The sequence below is a fragment of the Pinus tabuliformis genome, chromosome 6 (assembly GCF_031772625.1).
Source record: "Pinus tabuliformis cultivar Carrire ecotype Pingquan chromosome 6, CPIR1, whole genome shotgun sequence".
NCBI lineage: Eukaryota > Viridiplantae > Streptophyta > Pinopsida > Pinales > Pinaceae > Pinus > Pinus tabuliformis.
The window spans coordinates 241,842,577-241,850,346 of NC_142292.1; positions in this window are offsets into that span (position 1 = coordinate 241,842,577).

A 7,770-nucleotide genomic window follows, 5' to 3' on the forward strand; every position below is an offset into this window, starting at 1 on the left:
GACCGAGATCTATCTGAGGAATGTGTGATAAGTGGTTCCCCACTAAGAAAGAACTTGAAAAGTGGATAGATTGAAAATTGCACACGTTTGCAGCTCAGGAGAAAAAGAATCTGCGCTCGTCGAAGGAAGAGTTGTTGAATAGATGCCTATCCACAGATGAACACGAGATATTATTTTTCTCTTTCCCCTGTGAATTGCACAAGTGGATGTCCAAATTGGTAGATAGTCAAGGTACGTGGAAGCTTGAAGACCCTATTGTGTGGGCCCCAGAACTAGTGAAGCACTTGGAGGCTTTAGAAAACAAAATCATGCGGTCTTTCGACCACTGGATCAATAGTATTCTAGGAAGATTCATTATTGAGTTTGTGATCGATACGCCCACCAGATATAGTGAAGCAGAGCACAGGTTTTTCAAGGGACCAAGAGATAGGTACCTGAAATCCATGAAGACCTAGATTAGGATGTTATTGTGTGAAAATAAGATTATGCCTTTAAATTGATGTTTGGGACTATGCGAAGTGGGAGAGAATTCAAAAGGAACCTACATTCAGACTCTCAATATAGTTCATTGTTGGGATCGTATGATAGTGACAATGACAGTAGTATTATGAGGACACCATGAAACGCACTACAGATCAGAAGCCAAGGTTTCATGGGGATACCTCATCCATCCACTCCACCTCCACCTAACACACCTACACCTTCACCTCCACCTCCACCTCCACCTCCATCATTTAACATGGAAAACATGATGAAGATGCGTGTATTTAAGGGTCTGGGGACTAAATACCCTGAGAAATTTTGGTTCGTTACTAATGTTGTATGGAAGGAATAGAAAATCATTGATGACAACATGAAGAAACCGCAGCTAGTCACAATGTTACAAGACAAAGCTGAGTTGGTATATCAATTTTTTCTTAGGTAAACCTGATATGACTATGCTAGAAACCAAAAAAGCACTAAATAATGAGTTTAAGAAACCCAAGTCACAAGCTCAGTTAGTAACGAAGTTCAAAGAGATTCAGTAGAGGGTAAATGAGTCTGAATGGGACTTTGACCAAAGACTAAAATGTCTGATTCAATAGGCTAACATGAGAATCAAAAATGATAAACATAGAGACTTGTACATTGCTTCACTCCTAGCTCATTTGAGATTACCGATATCGCAACAGAAAATAGGAACGCAAGCTAAAGCCTTGGAGATTGCCATGAGATTGGAGGCTTCACCTGTGTAGGATATGAATCTGGGGGTACAACAAATTTAGTCACAACTAGCCAACCTGCACATGGAGTTACAAAGTCTTAAGAAGGGAAAGGAAGTCTAGCCCGAGGTGCACGTGAAGTTTGGTGCCTGAAGTGTAAAGGCCATGGTCATGATAAGGACCATTGTCCAGTCTATCATAATTACCTTATTGGGGGAGGTCTTGTCCCCCTAAAGCCAGAAAACATCGCTGGGTCGAGCACAGGAGTAGCCTTATGGTGCGCTATCTATCAAATCTCTGGGAAACACGTCACTAATAATTGTCATCCCTTGCATAAGTTTGTTCAAACTCCACAACAATTGTTCTGCACTTTCTACAATTCGGTTGCGCATGATGAGCACAACTGCCGAAGCTATGAATTGATGATGGATCAGACCCCTACATATAGGATGCAGGAAGAAAATCAGCCTCAGGTTCAGGGCACGGGTGCAGCACACAGAGCATTCCAAGGTTGAGGAAGAGGATGACGAGGATGATCTATAAGGGGTCAGAGACAGGATATTTATTAGAATTGTGTAGAGGCATGTCATTTTTCATGCGATTGTCAGAATCTGACGCACCCCTCCTGTTAGTATTGTTGGTAGTTTGACCATGTTATAGAATATTGCCCCATACTTATAGCAAATATGCAAGAAAATAAGGCTCAAAAACCTACACAGAATATCCAAATGATGAGAGTGGAGCCTCGTGAAGAGGAGCCTAACATCAATATCGTGACACAAAGTGATATAGCCACAGGAGAAGATAAATGGAAGCAACCAGAGGTTGAAGCATGAGTACACAAGGATGCTCAGAGCAAAGTTGGGTTTGATATAAGCCGCACAAAGGAAACCTTTATGGAGGATGAAAAGATCTTCGTTGAAGCCTCTACATTAGGAAGTTAGGAGAAGTTGGGAGGAAACAATAGCACACACGACGTAGACCCTTTGTTGTTAGAAACATTTTTGAAGACTTGTATGAAGCTTCTACGGGATAGAAAGGTAGTATAAGGGCTATAGGAACCAATTGTTAATTGCATAGGTAAGATTAAAACTCCTCTAAAATAGTACACAATACACAAAATGGGAAAAAGTAAGAAGCGAATAAGTCCTGACATGAGACTAACATCGAAAATTGGGGAGTATGAGATGGACTAGGTAATTATCGATTTAGGATCTGATGTGAATGTTTTGCCGAAGCAAACATGGGAAAGAATGGGGAGGATTGTGCTGCAATGGTCTCCTATCTAGCTATGAATGGCTAACCATCAAAATATCATTCCTATGGGGCGCCTGTATGGGGTCACAGTAGATATTGAAGGAGCAAGCACCCTAGCTAATTTTGAAGTGATCAAAATAGTTGATGATAGTAACCCTTTCCCTATGCTATTAGGCATTGATTGGGCTTTTATTAATCTCAAGAAGCGTAGAATGATGTTCAAAAGAAAGTAAATCTGGGTCGTTGTTCCATTGGATCCAACTGAAGGTGCGCACTATACCGAACCAGTCCACGATTATGAGGAGGAGGATGATATTGATCAGATTTATAAGATAAGTGCATGCAATGAGGACTATATAAACCCTACAGTGGATGGATGGATCACATGGGATAGAGATAGTTCTTGCACTTCAGCTTTTGATGAAGAGCTTTAGCATTGGTAGAACTAATTACATGAAGTTTCCTCACTGTGTTGTAACATGTTGATGAAATTGCTTTGCTGCATATCTACTGAGGTATGAAAATTGCCTTATTATGATGGTTTAGAAGATGTTAATTTACTTTTGTACAGATTTGAGAGGGATCTGTCAAAAGATCATCGGTTCCAAGTGCTAGGTTTGGCACTTCAAGCGCCTGCCTGTTGGTGGGGTACACATAAGGAAAACTTCGTTGATTGGAAGGAATACAGGTGAATGATGAAGCTGAGGTTTGGGTATGCTAATACCCGTATGACAAAGAAATACACCGGGAAGGACAATCCGCGTGAACATATGGTGTGATGGACGAAGGCATGGGGAGAGGAACCACATTCGTAATGGGTTCACGTCTTTTGTCACACTTTAGATACCATCCCGATGAACTGGTATATGGAAACTAAGTTCTGACATGGAACGACCGATTGGGATATCCTAAAGGAATGTTTCCTATTGACGTTCAACTTTGAAGATGGATTTGAGTGTATTGATGACACACTCCAAGAAATCAAAGCTGCTATCTTTAAAATAATTGAGAAATCGACATCATGGGTTCCACCAGATTGGAATACCCAACTGTGCCATGCGTTGGAATGTTATAATGTGACTACAGAATAAAGTGAAGATGACCCCAAAAACATTAGTATTCCCATGTCTGAAGGATTGTGAAAGGTTAAGGGACCTAAGGCAAAGATCCTCAACATATTGGAGCCTTTAAATACTAAGCAGGTAAATATTGGATCGGACGCACAACTAAAGTTTGCTAATATAGGTGACTATTGAGATGAAGATATTGTTGATAAGGTCGCAGAGCTGGTGTGCGAATATCAAGACCTGTTTCCCACCAAGTTCTTTGATCTGAAGGGTATAGTAGGGCATTTGGGAGTCATGAAGATTACTTTGAAGCTAGACGTGAAGCCTGTAAAGCAGTGCCCCTACCGATTAAATCCCAAGTATAAGGAAAAGTTGCGCAAGGAGTTGGATAAGATGTTGGAGGCCGGGATCATTGAAACTGTGGAGGAATCAGACTGGGTAAGTCCCATGGTAGTCTAAGAAAAGAAGTAGCAGGATGAAATTTAGATATGTGTAGACCTGAGGAAGCTGAATGATGAGTGCATCCATGACGTAATCCCTACGCCATTTACAGATGAGGTACTGGAGAATGTTGGAGGCAAGGAAGCCTACTCGTTCACTAATGGGTTCTTGGGGTACCATCAGATCAAGATCTTGCCAAAGGATCGGGGTAAGACCACCTTCGCGATGAAATGGTGTTTCTTTCAATATATAGTAATGCCTTTTGGGCTAAAGAATGAACTTGCAATCTTTTCAAGAGTGGTAATTGCAACATTTAAAGAATTTATCCACAAATTCTTAGAAGTCTACTTTCATGATTGGACCACGTTTGGGTTGGTCAAGCACCATGTTTCTAGTTTATGCCTCATGCTGGATACCTTTCGAAGACATCAAATCACCCTTAACATAAAAAGTGCATCTTCTACGTACCTTATGGAATATTGTTAGGTCATGTGGTTTGCAAGCAGGGATTGATGATAGACTCTGCCAAGATAGTTGTCATTGTTAATTTGGAGGCCCTGATGAATGTAAAAAAGTTTCGTGCAACATTGGTTCATACTGGATATTATAGAAATTTTATCAAGGCGTATGCACAAATAACTTCGCCAATGGAAAGACTATTGAAAAACGATGCAACATTTGACTAGGATGAAGATTGGCAAAGCCGTTTAGACATTTTAAAGGAAAAAATGGTCACCGCACCCATTATGGTGTTCCTGGGTTGGAAAAAGGATTTTCATGTTCATGTGGACGTATCCTATATTGTGCTAGGTACAATGTTGACCCAACTAGGTGAAGGAGAGATAGATCATCCTATAGCATTTGCGAGCAAGAAATTATTAAAGGCGGTGTAGAACTAATCGACTACAGAGCGCGAAGGACTAGCGATGGTCTATGTGCTACAGAAATTTGGGCACTATCTATTAGGCGGACACTTCAAAATGTATACAGACCATTCTTCTCTAAAATACCTGGTCAATAAGCTTGTGTTGGGGGGGGGGGGGGGGGGGGGGGGGGGCGCGGAGATTCTCATATGGTTGTTGCTATTCCAAGAGTATGATTTTGAGGTGATCATGAAGCCAAGACGTCTAAATAATGGTCCTAATCACCTATGTAGGATTGAGACTGGTGATGAGCCTACAAGTCTGTAAGAATGGTTTCTTGATGTGCAACTCTTTATTTTTCATGTTGCAGATGGTCACTTTGCTAATATAATTCAATTTTTGTCTACAGGAACAACCAGGGAAGGATATTCGACAAAGCAGAAGAAGGAATTGGTGGTTCACGTGGCTAACTTATCTATGATCACTAGACACTTATACAAAATGGGCTTGAATGAGATACCGCGGAGATATATCCTAGAGTATGAACAACCAAGCATTCTTGGAGAAGCGCATGCAAGAGTCACAGGAGGACATTATGCAGGCAAAGTGAATGTGTAGAAGATACTGTGTACAAGACTTTGGTGGCCAACAGTGCATAAGGACTTAAAAATATATTGTAGGGCATGCGATGCTTTTCAGAGGAGGGGCGACCATCATGAAGGGATGAGTCGCCATTAAATCTGCAAATAACCTTACAGGTGTTTGATAAATGGACGATAGACTTTGTGGTTCCAATTCAACCACCAGGGAAAAATACCGGGGCATGATACATTATTACAGCAACTGAATACTTGACACGATGGGTGGAGGCACAACCAATCAAGGAATGTAGTGCATCTATTGCTATGAAGTTCATCTTTGAGTTTATTTTGTCTTGGTTTGGTTGCCCTTAAATTTTAATGAGTGATAGGGGAACGAGATTTTTAAACGAAACAATCGTTGCGATGCTTGAGGAATTCCAGGTATATCATCATAAGAGTATGCCCTATCACCCTCAAGTTAATGGTATGGTAGAAGCCTTCAAAAAAATCTTGGAGAGTGCCTTGACTAAGGTTTGCAACGTGAAGTAGAATGACTAGGATGTGCACATACCAACATTCCTTTGGGCATATAGGACCACTTGTAAAAAGTTGACAGGCCAAACCCCTTTCCGACTAGTATATGGGCAGGAGGCTATAATTCCCATGGAATACATTGTGCCAAGTCTGTGAATTGCAACATTGACAGATATGGCTGATCGCAATACTATGGAGGAGCGTCTCGCGTAACTGGTAGAATTGGAAGAAGATCATTTTCTAGCAGGATTTCATCAACATGTGCAAAAGGATCATGAAAAGGCATGGCATGATCACCATATAAAGCAGTGCAGCTTCCAAGTTAACAATTTGGTATTTCTATATGACAAAAAATTTACAAAATTCTTAGGGAAGTTTCAAATGCATTGGCTAGGACCTTATGTCGTAAAAGAAATTATAGATGGTGGTGCAGTTCAGCTTGCGAAGCTGAACGAGGAATTGTTTCCAGGAAAAGTCAATGGCAGTCGATTGAAGCTGTACAGGGGTGATCCCACCCCTACGCAATGACTATATGATAGCACTATAGTATTAGTACTCTAGGCAAGTGCAGGGAAGTACGAGACTATAAACTACACTGCCCAAAAGTCGACAAGACGAAGCAAGAGGGTTGCGCGATGGATGGAAGTAAGGCGCGGAGGGGAGATGCGCCGAAGAAGCTATGCCACAAGGCCTTGTACCACATGGCTTGGCTGATAAATGACCTCTAGAAGCATTGTAGCTGATTGGATGGTAAAATTTACTTTGAAAGGAGTGGGGAAGATGCATTTATGTAGCATATCTTTGGAAATTTTCCGCCAAAGATTCATTAATGATAAAAAACTGGAGGGAATGATTGGATTTGAATTCAAAATGATTTATAAATATGGTATGCTACCCTGCATTTGAACACATTGCTTCTTGATAGTTTGTATTGAGATTTTTGACCTTGTCGTGTGCCAAGTGTAAAAATGTATGTCTGAGCTCGATTGGTGAAGAGCTATTTTCGCGACCAGGGTTGGATGACATACCTAACTTTCTCCAAGAACATTGTGTGGAAAGCATGACTACAAATCCCCCTGAGACAGAAACAACGCATCTGTCTTGTAGGATTTCTGACTATGGTGCCTAGGTCTCCCAGACCTAAGCCTTCTATATCGCAACCTTCTGCATCCAAGGTGATAGATAAGAAGTAGAATAAACCTCAATAGGTTCCGGTAAGGCAGCGACTGCGAAGAAACCCCACGGAAGTCCACAAGAAGGGGAAGATGGATTGGTCACAACAACTGACAAAGCCAAGGGATTTGAGTGAAGAATAACTACGCAGAGGTATCAAGGAGATTGATGTTGAGGAGGGTGATCCAATGACTCAGCTATCGAAGTATATCCCACCACGCAAGGCCACAACTAAAGTGCCTAAAGACCCTGACAATGAAAAGTTCATGGTGACTACACCACTCTTGCCAGAGAAGGTGGTGTTTGAGGGCATGTTATTAGCTCACATATCAACCCTAAAAAATGGAGGATTAGGACTTATGGGATCACGATAAGTTCCCTCAGTTGGTGCCAACCAAATACCTATCTAAGGTATATTATGAACAATTAGAGGTTGCACGGTTGGAGCCGATGAAGTGGTTCACTGGTGTTGGGGTTGCGGGGCTCCTGAACATGCTTTGGGTGCTGCATTTTAGTCGCACCAACATCAACACTGTTTGTGTATGAAAATTTATCACATTAGTACATGACGGATGTCTCTAGCTGGGAGAAACCATCCCAATCACATACATGCTGATCCACTAATCAACTTGTTGCCATATCAAAGCGTGGA